General features: G+C 42.0%; 1 protein-coding gene across 13 annotated transcripts in view; it reads left to right on the top strand.

Moving 5' to 3' along the window:
- The first annotated feature begins 11,924 nt into the window (after nt 1–11,924).
- The window catches only part of LHFPL2 (LHFPL tetraspan subfamily member 2), a 260,793-nt gene continuing 257,041 nt past the window's right edge, over nt 11,925–15,676 (top strand). For 9 of the 13 annotated variants that reach the window (XM_069096299.1, XM_069096300.1, XM_069096296.1 and 6 more), the window contains exon 1: nt 12,051–12,466. The gene's annotated coding sequence lies outside the window, so the exon portion shown is untranslated. The other 4 variants (XM_069096301.1, XM_069096291.1, XM_069096295.1 and 1 more) reach the window with 1 other exon arrangement.

Raw genomic sequence — 15,676 nt, 5'->3', positions numbered from 1 at the left:
CTTCCTTCCTTCCTTCCTTCCTTCCTTCCTTCCTTCCTTCCTTCCTTTCTTCCTTCTTTCCTTCCTCCCTTCCTTCCTCTCTTCCTTCCTCCCTTCTTCCCTTCCTTCCTTTGCTTCTTTCTTTCTTTCAGAGAGCCATTTGTTACATACATACTAGCACATCCCCAAACTGGACCCATTTCCTGCCCCTGAGTCAATCAGTCAGTCAACAACCATTTATTAAGCCATTGTAAGCTGTTGGGGATACAAAGAAAGACAGAAAGAGTCTTTTCCCACAAGAAGCTCATATTCTAATGTAATGAGGAATAATAATAATAACAACATTTATATAATGCTTTAAGATTTGCAAAATGCTTTACATGCCTTGTCTCCTTTTCTCCCCACAACAGATCTGTGAGTTAACCACTACAGACAGAAGCCCTGCTGGCCATTTCTGCCTGGATAACTCTTAGGCATCTCAAACTCAACCTGCCCCCAAAAGAAATCATAATTTTCCCCATTGAATCTAACCTTCTTCCTAATTTCTTTGTTTATGTTAAGAGCACCAACATTCTTCTGGGCTTGCAGCCTCAGAATTATCCTTGACTCTTTCCCTTTCCCTCAGTTCTATTTACTATCAGTTGCCAAGTTTTGTTTTGTTTTTAAAATTCTACTTCCACCACATAGCTTGAATCCATCCTCTTCACTTCACTTGAATGGCCACCAAGCTGGTCCAATCCCTCATTACCTCTAGACATTGCCTCTTCATTAGCCTCCCTGCCTCTCCCTCTTCCTTCCCCAAACCATCCTCCATTTAGCTGCCACACTGAAATTGGTAAACCATAGACCAGATCTTTTAGTTCCTCTCCTCAAGAAGATTAGGGGCTCCCCATTGCCCTCAGGCTAAAACACAAATTTTGTTATTTAAAGACCTTCACCATCTAGCTCCAACTCATATTTCTAGACTTATTTCACATCAGTTTCCTCATTCAAATTTCCAGCTGCCATACCTGCTACTCCCTGTACAAGATGGTCTGTCTCTCTTTTCATAAGCTGTCCTTCCATGACCAAAATTTTCTCCCTCCTCACCTTCTCTTAGAATTCCTAGATTCATTTAAGACAGGCCAAGTGTAACCTCCTACTCCAAGTTTTCCTGATACCCTAGTTATTAATGATTCCTTCTTCTCTTTCCATTACTTTATATTCAATTTGTGTGTATATGCATATAAATAGACACATAATTGTATATATAGAAAACATATGTATATAAAATGCATGTATACAATTGTATATAGCATATATGTATATATAAATGATAAATTATGTATATATTTGTATATTGTATTTGTATATATGTAAAGCCAAGCACAAGCAGCTTTCCCAAAGAATGCTACTGTGAACAGCTTTTAAGGTTCTGATTACATAGTATAGTGAACACTCTATTTATTCAATAACAAATCAGAGCAAAACATTCACAGTAAATCAAAGTAAATCATTCACAATGTTACAACTTATTACAGATAATCAAAATACAGAATTCATAACAACTTATCACAGAAAATGGCCACATAGTCTTCACCACAGTGGTTACACAGTTTTGAACAAAGTATAATCATTTAGTCAATCAATCACTTAGTAACTCAATCATTCAATCATCCTTGCCTCCTTAAGGGTCACAAAATACAATAGTCAAAGTTCTCCACTCCTGGGGCACACTAAGTTACAATATCAGTCACTACTCAGCACTCTCTTAAGGGGTAGTATAAAATACACAAGCCATCCACCCCTCAGTCACAAATAAATTACAGTCTCTCAGTCAGTACACAGTATCCAAGTAAACTCTTCTTTCAACTTGACTCAAGAGGAGTCTCTCAGATTCCCTGAATCTCCTTCCATGGTCCCAGCTCCTACCTGGTTGATGGGGTGCTTGGAGTGTCTATGTTTGTAACATCAGTTTGTAAAATCAATTTGTAAAAGCAGTCTGTAAAATCACATTTCCCCACTCCCCCCCCCAAACTCAGAGCATTAACTCTGCCCCTTCCCCCGCCAGCACTCTGCCCAGCAACAACTGATGAACTGTTTATTTCTGCTTGGAACAATAACAAGCTACACCTATGAATCCTTTACTAAATCATCTATAAACATTTTAGCTTAGGAAAATGTTATCTCCCCTTAGTATAATGGCTAGCTGCATCTATGAATCCTTCAATGCTCTATCTATAAGTTAACCCCTTAGCCAATTATACATATACTGAGTCTCCGTTAGCCTTGGTTCCCAACATCCATCTTGTCAAACATGACACTGATGGGTGGCAGACTAGGCACTTCTTGGTCAGCTTGACCACTAGCTGACTTAGTGACGTTTCAAGCCTAAAACTATACCTCCAGGTAGCTCCCCCTTGGGCTATTTCCCACTGAATTATGGGCAATGCGCCTGTGCAGATGACATTAAAAGTATATGTTTCTTTAAGCACTGACCACTCCTTAACTCCTCCCTAATCCCACCCTTACTCACCTAGTTAGCATAATTGACATCTGATTTACTGTCTTGACTCCTTAAAACTATACCTGTGACTTCTTTAACTTTGCAGGTTCCCTAAGAACCCCTGCCCGCTGTAAAGTATAACAATAAACTTTTACAATCCTGACTTCAAGATTGCTTGGGCCTACTGAATTCATTCCAGACTGCACAGCAGGGACTCTGGTCCTCAGAGCCCCTGTAAAACCTATTGCCACCCCCCCCCCCATCAGATTCACCAAACTGTCACCTGGGTTCAAAAGCAGACAGCTCTCAGTTCCTTGTCCAGCAGTCTTCGGCAGCTCCCAGGAGAAGCTGGTAGGCCCCCAGCAGAAGCTCCAGCTAGTTCCCAGAATCAAAATCACTTCAGCTAGATTCCCAAAATCAAAATCATTCTCTCCAGCCTGGGCCTCTCCTCTTCAGCCTCCTCAGCAGCTGCTTCTGCCTCCACGAAGCTTATCCCAAGGAGTTCTGACTCTCCCTCTCTGGGGCTTTTCCTTATATACAGTATTGTTCCTCCCTTTTCAGCCTGACTTAACAGGAGTTCATGCCTTCTGTTTCTTTAACAGCCTTAATTTGAACTAGGTGCTAAGTACCTCTTAGCTTTCCAATACAAAGGGATCTTTAAATTTCATTATCATTACAATATATACACAAATATTATATGTGGATACATGCAATTTTATACATATATAAATTATACAGATATTATATGTATAGTCCAAAGAAATCAATTAAATACAAAGTAATATATTCAATTTGTGTATATACACATACATGAATATGTATACACAATACAGAAACATGTATGTGCACATGTACATACATATACACATGTAAACATATGTGTGCACATATGTGTGTGGACTCATTTTCCCCCAAAATAGAATATAAGCTCCTTGAGGCTAATGACTATTTTCATTGCTATCTTTGTCTCCCTAGGCCCTGTTGTGGTACCTGTCTGATGGCAGGCATTTAATAAAAGTTTACTGAGTTGAATGGGCTGAAATTTCCATTTTGCACCTGAGGCTCAGAGAAGTTAAGTGATGTGCCCGTGGTCTTACAGCTAGTAAGTGCCAGAGGCAGAGTTTGAGCCCAGTCAGTCTTCCTGACTGTCTGCCCAGCTCTTTTTCTACTAAATGTAATGACATTGCCAGGCTTCAAAATTAAGAAAGTACACCATCTTTGACCTTAAAGAGTTGTAAGTCTAGCTGGGGAAATAAAATGAATACATAATTTGGATTTTGGAATTCCAAATGCATAAATGAAATATTTAAATTACAATATAAGCCAGCATATGATGAAATGCTGATGTGTCTGAATTAATATCCCAGATAATAACTGTGGCACAAAGTACAGAGGAAGAAGAGGCACTTTTGAGTTGTGCTGAATGAAAAAGGTCTGGTAGCAGAGTATGGGGACTGATCTAGGTCTTAAGGGAGAGACAGGACCTGCATAATTAGGGACAGGGAGAGGGAGGAATGAAATGAGAAGTGTCAGAGGTAGGAATAAGCTTAGTGTGTATCAGGGAGAGGGAGGAGACCAGCCTGACTAGGTCAGATAGTTTGTGTTGAAATTGGTGAAAGATAAGTTTGGAGATAAATTGTGGGAGCCTTTAAATGCCAGAATGAGGAATTTGGACTGTAGGGAATGGGGAGCTAATAAGGGTTTCTGTGTAAGGGGACTGGTATGATAAAGCACTGCTTTCAGAAGATTGATTTGTTGGCAGTGTGCAAGGCAAATTAAAGCGGGAGAGATCAGAGTCAAGAAAGCAATTACAATAATCCAAGCATGACATTATGAAGGCCTGAACTAAGGTGGTAGTAGTAAGAATGGAAAGAAAGGGAAGATAAAAGAGATCTTTCAAAGGAACAATCACCAGGTCCAGGAGATTGCTTATATAGAGAGGATAAAGGCTACCAAAGGGTCAGTGGTGACTCAGATGTTCAGGGCTTAGGAGAATGGATCCTTCTTGAATTCAATTAGACAAAAATGCATACAGCACCCCAAATCTCACTCTTTTTGACAGATTAGATTCTCAGAAAGGCAGCTGCTCCTACTCTTGGAGTTCGAAAGGTAATCTATAGGAAGTTCACTTACCAACTAGTTCATGAGCCCTCATTGCTGTGCTTCCCCTTAATGATCAGTCTGTGGACTCAGTTCTTTTAACAAAATCATCTATTTAAGTACATAGCAAAGACAGTAGTCACAAAGATTCCTCCCCACCAAATCTGGGTTACATTCTATCACCAATACACACAAAGTCCACAGGGAGGAGGGAGAAAGGATATAAATGTAAACTATAGTAGAAGCAAGACACCCATTTAAGAATATACCTGAACAAGGAAAATCCCAACTTCAAAATTAGAGGGCCTCAACATCCCTTTTTTCTCTGAAGACTCTTCACAGGACACTGAATCTTGGCTGGATAGATCAATCCACTGCTAGGCTGGGCCAATAAGGTCACTCTCTGATAGAGGACAGGTCACTCACTCTGTTAGTAGCTGTGGCTGCCCTCTTCTTTCAGTCAGTATAGATCACAGGAACTTTTGCCTTCCTCTAATCCCACTTTTATTGATTATGACAAGCATTTTATGCATATGGCTTGTATTGTTCAAATTCAAATGCCTTGTATAAAGGGCATCCGTGTTTGCTTGCCTTCTCAATGGGGAGGGGAGGGAGAGAATTTGGAATTCAAAATTTAAAAATGAATTCAAATAAATTAATGCAAAGGCTTGGCCACTGGGTTATTCTCAAGACATGACATCTCTTCTGTATGGATCTACCAGCTGGATTCACTGGAATCACTCTTTGATAGGCAGTTGGTGCTCTTCACTATTTTCAGCTACTAGTTGAAAATTCAGCTAGATGGCACTGAACTTTCCTCAAAGGGAGGGCCTTTGTGATGTTTCAGGTAGGGCAATTCCTGAGAGCAAGGTGGGGCAGTGGAATGCAGGGTCCTGAATCAGGAAGACTCATCTTCCTGAGTTCAAATTTGGCCTCAGACACTTACTGGCTGTGTGACCCTGGGCAAGTCACTTAACCCTGGTTGCCTCAGGTTCCTCATCTGTCAAATGAGCTGGAGAAGGAAATGGCAAACTACCCCAGTATCTTTGCCAAGAAAACCCCAAATGAGATCACAAAGCGTCTGACACAGCTGAAATGAATGAACGACAACAATTCCCTTTAACCTAGCATTGGCAGAACACTCATCTCTTTGACTTCCTCAGAGCCTCTATTATCAAGTCTGTCACCTCCAGGCAAAAAGTAGGAAAGGATTATTCTCTCCAGCTCAGAGATCCTTCCTACTTTTGAGTTATTTCTCTCAAATAGAGATTCTTGTTTGGCTTTGGGGTTTATAGGTCCCAACTCAGTTAGTTATACTTCCCCGATTCCAAATGGAGTCTGAAGTAGATACAGGACTAGGAAAAAGGTGTGAATAACAGCTTGATTCCCTAGAGGTAAATTTACTGTCTTTGTAGATCTTTTATTATGCATTTCAGCTAACATTGGGAATGTTTATGTTGCCTCTGAAGGGCTTTGGCGTCTTGGTCTTTTGTCCCTACTAGCCTTTCAGGCTTCTTGAAGTATCACCAGTACATTCCATCATAGCTATTATGTATCACATTCAGAATAGTAACTAAGAACTTTCCTTTGTTGTGTTATCATCCATATCTTGCTCCTAACCATGAGTTTCCCAAGGTTCTGGCCTGGAACCTCTTCTCTCTCTAGACTCCCAGATTTTCTTAAAAAAAAATGTTTAACTGGGGCAGCTAGGTGGCTCAGTGAGTAGAGTACCGGCCCTGGATTCAGGAGGACCTGAGTTCAAATGCGGCCTCAGACACTTAACACAAAAACTAGCCATGTGACCTCAATTGCCCTACCTTCCCCCCTCCAAAAAGCAAAAAAAAAAAAAATTTAACTTAAACATCAACATGAACACTTCCATATGCAAGAAAGAACAGCAAAAAAAGGATTGTTTCTGAAGGCATTTATCTCTATTACATATAAATTATTTCTTTTAAAAGCATATGTATTTAACACAGTACAATGCCAATGTGATACCCATAGCAGTTGCTATTAATATGCATATGGATTTCCAAGGTAGATTCACAAAATACAATAAACTCTTTTCCTCAAAGGCAAAATCAAAATATTTCTTTGGAATTTCATTATTAGGATACCAAGAAGTAAGATTTAGCAAGGTACTCATTATCAATCCAGGGAGTTCTGACATCTCAAGCATTCTTTCTGTTAGGCCTCCCCACAAACAAGTTTCCCACGGCAAATTCCTCCCTTCTCCCACTCACTCTCCCTTCTCTGTCTGCTCTGCCTCACTCTCACTCTCTTTCCCTTGGGCAAGCTCTTCCCACACTGGGTCCCATGTGATTCAGGCTCCATGTGACTCAGGCTATATCACAGCTATGAGCTGGGCCAGAGCTCAAAGCAGGTCACATAGGCCTATTAATGGGCAGGGAAGGTCTTCCTATACCATTAACATTACACATAGTTGTACCAACATTGTCCTGCTTATCTGTGACCCTTTATGAACATCTGAATATTCTTATCTTCACCCCTTCTGAATACTCTTTCATCTTTTTTTTTTTTTGCATTTTTACCACTATCCCCTCCCCAACTCTTTCCACCAAAAAAACCTCCCCTTTGTAACAAATAAGCAGAGTCAAGCAAAATAAGTCTATACATTGGTCTTTCTGAGAATGTATGACTTCTGTACCTACATTCCATCAGCTCTCTACCAAGAGATGGGACACATGCTTCATCATCAGTCTTCTGGAGTCTTGATTGGTCACTAAATTTATTGGAATTAAACCTTTCAAAATTGTTTTCCTTTACAATGTTATAGTTGTAAAAATTATTCTTATTCAGCTCACTTCACTATGCCTCAGCTCATAAAAGTCTTCCAGGACTTCTCTAAAGCTATCCCTTTCATTATTTCTTATGGTACAATAATATTCCATTACATTAATATATCTTTAATTTGTTCAGCTCTTCCACAAACTGATGTGTACCCACTTTGTTTCTACTTCTTTGGAATTAGAAAAAAAATCTAACAGTATTTTTGAATAAATGGGTCCTTTACCTCTATCTTTGATGTCTTTGGGGGATTTGAATAGTGGTAATAAGGTTCCCTATAACAGAGGTGTCAAACTCAAATAGAGACCTGAGACCACTAAACCATACACAAGGATCTCTGCATATTTCATTTGCAAAAACTCAAATTAACCTTATGTTCTATTGTATTTTTTATTTATTTTGCTATATATTTCCCAATCTTTTAAAAATATAGTTTCTGGGGAATTGGGGGGGGGGCAGGGTCAATGTGGCTATGTTTGAGAGGAAGCCAAGCAAAATTGACAAAGTCATCTTGTCTGATAACATAGGAAATATTCTTAAACTTCAGTCCTCCACTCTCTACTTAGAGCAAATATCATCATCTGCTTTACAGAGCCAAGATTTTTTTTTTATTGCAGTTAATCTAAATTCAACTGCCTTTTCATGTTATTTTTGTTTATGTTATTATGGTCATTGTGTGTATTGTTCTCCTGGTTCTGCTTACTTCACTCTGCATCAGTTCATACAAGTCTTGTTATGTTTTTCTTACTTCCTCATATTCATTTTTCTTATGGTACAATACTATTCCATTACATTTATACACCACAAATTGTTCAGCCAATACAAAGTTGATGGGCTTACACATTATTTATCATTTTTGTTTCACAACCACGAAAAATGCCGCTATGAATGGTTTGTTATATATGGGGACTTGCTTTTTTTTCATTGATGTCTAGTCTAGATGCCCAGGTAGCTAGGTAAAGGGTATGAACAGTTTACTGGCTTTTCTTACATAATTTCCGACCGTTCTGCAGAATAGTTAAATCAATTCATCGTTCTATCAAAAGTGCATCAGTCTATTTGTCTTCTCGTAGCCCTCTCCAAATTGAGTATTTTGACTTGAATCATCTTTGCTAACTTGATGAGTTATTTAAATATTTGTAGTTGATCTTTTTTCTTCTTCTTTTGAAAACTCTTTGCTTATATCTATTGACTGTTGAAAGATTGAGAAATGACTCCTAGTCATATTTTTTGTTTCAATTTCCCATATATTTATATAGATAACCAGGAAGCACAATAGGTGGAAAATCAGGAACTCTAGAAGGACCTGGAGTCAGGAAGACCTGAATTCAAACTATTCTCAGACACTAACTAGCTGGATGATCCTGGGCCAGTTGCTCAACCTCTGCCTCAGTTTTGTCATCTGTAAAATATAATTTTATTTATATATATGAATATATATAATGGCATATGGTATATATATATAATGTATTATTATATATAATATAATGCCATTATATATGCCAAATATATGCCATTATATAATAATGGCAGCTACCTCCCAGCGCTTCTATGAGGATAAAATGAGATAATATTTGTGAATCATTTTGTGAAATCTTAAAGTGCTATATAAATCCTAGCTCTTACATCTAGATTTCCATTAGAAATAATTGATGCAAATATGTTTCCTAATTGACAGCTTATCTTCTTATTGAAGTCACGTTGATGTTAGTCATGGAAAAACTATTTCACTTTTTTTTATGATCATCTCTAATCCTTAATTTGGTTAAGAATTCTCTTACAACCATGGATCTGGCTGGAAGGGATATGACAGTCAATAAGCATTTATTTTTTAAAATAATACTTTATTTTCCCCCAATTACACATAGAAACAATTTTTAACAATCTTTTTTAAGTTTTGAGTTCCAAATTCTACCCCTCCCTCCCTGAGATGATAAGAAATCTGATATGTTATCCATGTGCAATCATGTAAAGCATTTCCATATTAGTCATTTTGTTCAAGAAAATCTGAATAAAAAAGAGGGAAGAGGGAAGAAAGAAAGTGAAAAATGGTATGCTTCAATATGTATTCATACACCATCAATTCTTTCTCTGGATCAATGTATTGCTGAGCATAGCTAAGTTGTTTACAGTTGTTCAGCATACAATATTGCTATTGTAGTGTATGACATTCTCCTGGTTCAGCTCACTTCACTTTGTATCAATTCACATAAGTCCAGGTTTTTCTGAAAAAATCCTGCTTGTCACTTCTTATAGCACAATAGTATTCCATTACAATCATATACCATAGTAAATCAACAAGCATTTATTAAATACTAGTCAACTCCAATTTTCCTATGATATGACCATTGATATTTGTGTCTAGTATCCATATGGAGTTCATTGTTGTACATTGTGTAACTGGTGGTTGACACCTAATTTCTTGTAAAGGAGGAAAAGAGAAAGAACAGATGTAAGACATATTGTAAAGGTACTAATAGACAGGACTTGGGAAGTGGTTGGCTACAGGATGTGAGAGAAAGGGAAGAGTGAAAGATGACACCAAGAATTTGAGCTCTGAAAGATAAGTTCATAGAAGAACCTGCTTTGTGGAAAATGTTTACTGATGGTATCATAAGATTTAAAGCTTCAAGGTGCCAACCTCCTAATTATTATAGATGACATAGAAGTCTAGAAAGGCCTCAAGTAACTTGTAGATGCTCAGACACTTAACTAATAGCAGAAGGACTTGAACACAGGTTTTTCATAGCTCCAAATCCAACACTCTTTGAACTATACCAAGCTGTTCCTGTGATTATGGCTCTGTTTTGGCCATGTTGAGTATGGCACACATGGAGGTGGAGGTTTCCTGAATTGGAGAGGTATATCTGAAGTTCCTAGGACAATCAATGCTGGGGACATACATGGATTGGGAAGTACCAGCATTGATGATTGTTGGAGATTGGGATGTGACTGTGATTGAGGAGGGAGTATGGGAGTGTATATAGAAAGCACCAAAGACAAAACCTCCAAGAATACCCAACTTAGGGGTTGAAAAGAGAGCCAGGAGCTTCAGAGGTTGGAAATCCCCTGGTATTACTGTATGCTTAAAGAATTGGAATACTGTACAACTGTTAGATGAAATTCTAAGAAAGGTTCATTTCTCTGGAATGTAAAAATCATCACATAAAATCTAGGAAGGTGGGTGGATTGATAAACCTGGGGAGGAACAAAGATTCATTGGACCGAGTCTGGGTCTTTAGTCCAGCTATTCTTCAAGCAATACCCCCCTCCCACCACCCCCTAGTGGAACTTAACTTTTGAATTATTAGTAACCTTTTAACTCTTTCCTGAATATCAGGTTTTGATGACTGTTGATTACAACCGGTAAGGTTTGCTGTTATTTTCCTACAGATTCTGGGTTGTGTGTGTGTGTGTGTGTGTGTGTGTCTGTGATTTTGGGTTTTTTTTGTTGTTGTTAATACCAATTCATGGTCTAAGTAGGTTGAGTTTCATGAGAGAAGATCACGAGACAAGGAATCATTTGTTCTATAGGCCCATTTTCAGCTGGTGCCTCTTCTAGAAGTTCGAAAATTTCTCTACAGCAAGGGAGAAATCTTTTATGGCAGTAACGACATTGTTTAGACAGGACCAAGGCCTGACCAAATTGTGACAATCTGTCTGTTGCTCTCTTTCCCTTCTTCCTTTTCTAAATCACAGTCTCAGAGTTCACAGCTGGGGAAGGGAAGGTTTGGGTTTTGTTATTTTTTTTCTCCCATTTCCTCTACTGTCCCCGGACCCTGCTACTTCCCAGATGTCACCCTCTGGCTCACGGATCCCAGCTGGCACATCTTCTTGCCCAGCTCTGGGTTTTTTTCTCCCCCTTGCTCCACCGTTTGGGCATTGGAGAGGCGCCCCGGGACTCCGCCCTCTGTCCCTCCCTAGCCGGCGCCAAGGGCCGGAACTCGGCTTGGCCATACTGCAGCTTGGCGCTGACTCTTGCTCTCGTGAGAGACTTGGTCTGAAACTACTTCTGCGCTCCCGAGGGATTCCCCCAGCCCGGCCAGTCCCTGGCTCATCCATCCCTGGGACTCCTGAAATTACTGGGCCTGCTTTTAAACCCTCAAGTGGCCCAGCCTCTAGCTCTGGAGCTCTGGGGCTTCCGAAAGATACCAGGGCGGTAGTGACCACTCCACACCAGCCCGCTCGCTTTCTCCTCCTACCACCCAGCTCCCTGACCCACGGATGCCCTCCCAGCGAGTGCTCCCAGGCTCTCTAGTCCCGCGTTAATCTGCACTCCTCTGGGTTCCTTCGCCCCTCCTCTTCGGGATCCCCTTTCTGCAACACACTCCCCTTCTCTTCAAGACACACCTCTCTCCCCTGCACCCACCTCCCCTAGGACATCCCCTTGGTCCTTTCCCGCCAGCCAGGACCTCTCTTCTCTCCATTTCATCCCCTCCCCCTGCCCAGATCTCTGGCTCTCCTCCCCGCTTTCCCCTGGACACCTCCCTCCAATCCCCCGCTGGCCCCTCCTTTCTGGACCTCCCAACTGCCCCGCCTCCAGAGGAGAACCCCCTTCGGCTCTCTCCGCCCCTCCCATCGGGACACCACGCCCCCCTCCCGGGCTTCTAGGGGACTGTCTGCAGGGTTGGAGACGAGGAGCTGAGAGGCAAGACCCTGGTGAATGGACGGAGTAAGTCTCTGGCCCCTCCTGAACACTGACTGAAAGGCTCGATTGCTCTCTCTCACTCTCTTTCTCTCTCTCTCTCTCCCAGCCTCCGTGGTGGTGGAGGTTAGCTCTCTTTCAGCGTTAAATCCTGATTCCTCTCCTCCTTCCCCAACCCCTCTCGACCTCCCTTTCCCCTCCCCAGTCCTCTTGCCTCCTCCTCCTTTCCCTAGTCCCTCCTCCACTCAACAGTGTTGGGGCTAGCGGCCAGCGGGGCCAAGAGCGAGGTGGGAAAGAGGCGTAACGGGAAGAAAAGGCTGGTTAGAGAAGACCCCGGCCACTTCCCCGCCCAGGGTCCGAGCCCTGGGAATCGCTGCCCTGTGGGCCCAGCTGGCGGCCAACGTCTCCGCAAGGAGGGCAGTAGCTCTCTCTCTGCTCTAGGCGGGCCGGTAAGTGAGGGAAAGGAATTGGGGGGTCAGCTCCATTCATTCACCAGCAAGCCTAGGAGAGAAGGGGGCACGAGGTGGAGAGCCCTGGGCCCCTCTGGCTGTGCAGACGCTACCTCTCTGTGTTCATCAGTCCCGCGCCCCCCACCCACACGAGTGCGGTGTATTTCTCTGATTTAATTTAGGGGTCTTGGCAGAAGAAGTCTGTCCCGAGGAGAGGCGACGGTGCCGGGGGAGCAGCCCGTGGCTGGGCCAAGCCTGGCAAAGCCCGGCTGTGCTCGCTTGGGACTCCCAGACCGAGTTGGCCTGGGGCTACGGGACAGCGGCTGCTTAGTCCCTTATTGCGGGCGGGCTTTCTCCGGAGTTTGACTCTAACAAAGCTGCTTCGCTCCGGCTCGGGAACTTGGATTGAGAGGAAAGTAGAAGAAGAGAAGGGAGATGGGGGTGGGGGATCCCCTGCTGAAACCTCTGCGAGCTCGCTCTGGCCGGGGATAGGGACCGGAGGATTGGTGAGAATGGGAAGGAAGCTGCTGCTTCTGCCCTAGGCTCCTCCGCAACTCCCAGGCTGCCATTCCCTGCAAAAGAAATGGAAAAAAATTGTTTCTGGAACCGCTTTCCCCGGGGATGCTTGAGGGAGGCAGATCAGTCCCGCCAGCTGCTCCTATTGGGCTCTGGAGGCTGCGAGTGGGTGCGTGTTTCTTGTGGCTGCGAACGAAGCTGGTGCTCGGTGCGCTTCTCTCCGTTGGCCGCGTTGGTCCATCCTGGGCGCTCGGAACACCCAGCTGAGATTGGGTGCCAGAGCCTTTCCATACTGTATTGTGTGGGGGTTTTAGTCGCGCCTGCTACAAACGCCCCGGCTGCATTTTTGTGGGAAGCGGTGTGGTGGGGGTGGGAATGGAGGAGTTGCGGGATGGAAAAAAAGATGGGCGTGGAGGTGGGGCAGACCACATCTGGGCTGATTGTCTCTGTGGGTTCAGCCTGGGTAAAGGACTGAAAGGCGAATGTGTGTGTGTTTCTGGATTTATTTAAGCACATGCTTGCTTGCTTTTTTTCCATTTAGCGGTCCAGTGTTCTTTGAACTTGGAAAAACTAAAAGATTCTCACATATCTTCCTCCATCCCAAATGTGTAGGGATGTTTGAGAAGGGACGAGATTTTTAAGGACTGCAGATGAGAGCTTTCCAAGGGAAGGGGGTGGGATAAAGTTCGAGAATGGGTTAAAGTAAAGACTTTTCCGCAGCTCCCACTACCCCCATCCCAGAACCATTTCCTGTATTTCTCGTTTTCTCCACTGTGATGGTGTCTACAGTTTACCATCAGTGCCTGACTAGAAAATGTGTAACTTTCAAAACAAAACCAACCAGAGAAAAGGCGCTGAGCAGCAGCTATAGGAGGGGAGAGAGTAGACTCTCAATGTCCCAGACTGAGGCTTGCATGTATCAGCAGCCCATTGCTTCTGCCTTGTGCACTAATCAGGGATTTCCATCCATTCCATAACTAGTTTTCAAAAGGGAATGGATACTAGGCATTTCCTCTCACAGTGTTATTTTACTGATGTATCTGTTCATTACCTCCCATTTACCTCAGCCCTCCCCAGTGGGGAGGAAGGGAGGGCTAAAAATATATCTAGAAAGTCCTAGTGAGAAATGCAGATAATTCAAGGAGAAAGAAATAAAATATGAGATTATTTCATTTATTTGAACTGTCATTAAGGAAAATCTTAGTGGTGGTGATACTATAAAGTTGTTTACCTGGCAGAAATTTGACTCCAAAATGGATAAACTTTGATGGAATTGGATTACTACCAAATAAAATGGTATGTTTTGATAATACTTTATGCTCTAAGTGGTAATTTAGATATTGAACAGGGATTTTTGTTGCAAAAGATATGGTGAATGTTTTACATGGGGAGGGGAGATAATTATTAAGGCTAATTAATTAAGAGGTATGGGCAGGGTAGGGTCTGAAAGCTGTAAAAATCCACTTTTTCCAGAGTAGTCTAATAACAAGTACCAATAGTAGTAATAATAAGCTTTCTAAAAAGGGTCTACTTGGAATGTGACAGGAATTATGAGAAGCAAAATGGTCTCAGACAACAGGATGGTAGATGCAATCCATTTTGGATAAGTACAAAGTAATGCATGTTGAAAACAGTAATTTACACTGCTCATCTATGCTGATGGGTTCTGAATTAGTGATAGTCTCCTGAGGAAAAGTGTGGAGTGATGAATTAAGAATTTTACTGCATAGTATTCTGCCAAAATGAATAAATTATGAGTTTATTATAAAAGTAATATGAAAAAAGTATATCCATTAGGAGTGTTTTCTTTACCTTGAATGATGGGACATAACCTCTAAACTTTTGTTTGGGCATTTGCACAGTCCTCTGTCCTTGGAAGAAGCTTCTTCCTCACTTCTGCCACTTGAAATCCTTCCTTAGAGCTCAGGCGAGGTGCTGCTTCTTCATGAAGTTTTTCCCCACTCCTGCTGAAAATGGTCTCTCTCCAATCAGATTTTTCTATAGCACTTTGCATTGATCTCTTTTACCTTCTCACCTTGTATTTTTTGTGTACATGTCATTGTACACCCCCATTATATTTCAAGCTCTGAGGACAGAGGGCCGTAGCAGCATCCCCAGGGTGGCTGCCAACACAGGTTCTTAGATCTGCTTTTCTAAAGGAAAGCAATTCAAAATGGGTTAACAATCTTGCTTTAATCAATCAAACATATCATTTACCTACTTCAGGGGAAAAGTCAGCACACCGAGCTTCAGAGTATGCAGACAGGTTACAAGCAAAAGTTACAAGAAGACAGAGAGACAAACAGATCAAGCAGACAGGCCTCCAACTGTCCAACTATTACATACATCCATACCTAGTCACAGTTACCAGAGAGGGAAGCATCAAAGTTTTCAAAGCCAGGGGGCTCTCAACGGCCACCCAGAGTCTCATTTGGTCAAATCACACAACATTTCTCAAAGTGAGCCCCCAAAACAAAGTCTCACATCAGGGACTATATAGCCTTCTCCTGGGTCAGAGAATGTAACAACCCTCTTGACCCCACTGCCCAATCACAAAGCACCAAGGTGTGGGCATTCCTGAAAAACAAGCCTTCCACCACAGGCTTCAGGTGCACTTAATCTAGGGGCAGGGAAGATCTTAAAAATTTTCATTCCGTAACAAGGGCTAGCTCTTTTTTTTTCATCTTTGAAGTC

This window comes from Petaurus breviceps, unplaced genomic scaffold (genome assembly GCF_028583685.1).
Source record: "Petaurus breviceps papuanus isolate PSGF00001 unplaced genomic scaffold, PetGlider_PUasm1.0 229, whole genome shotgun sequence".
Lineage (NCBI taxonomy): Eukaryota > Metazoa > Chordata > Mammalia > Diprotodontia > Petauridae > Petaurus > Petaurus breviceps.
Note: the sequence above shows the minus strand (reverse complement) of the source record. Positions and strands in the feature narration are given on the sequence as shown.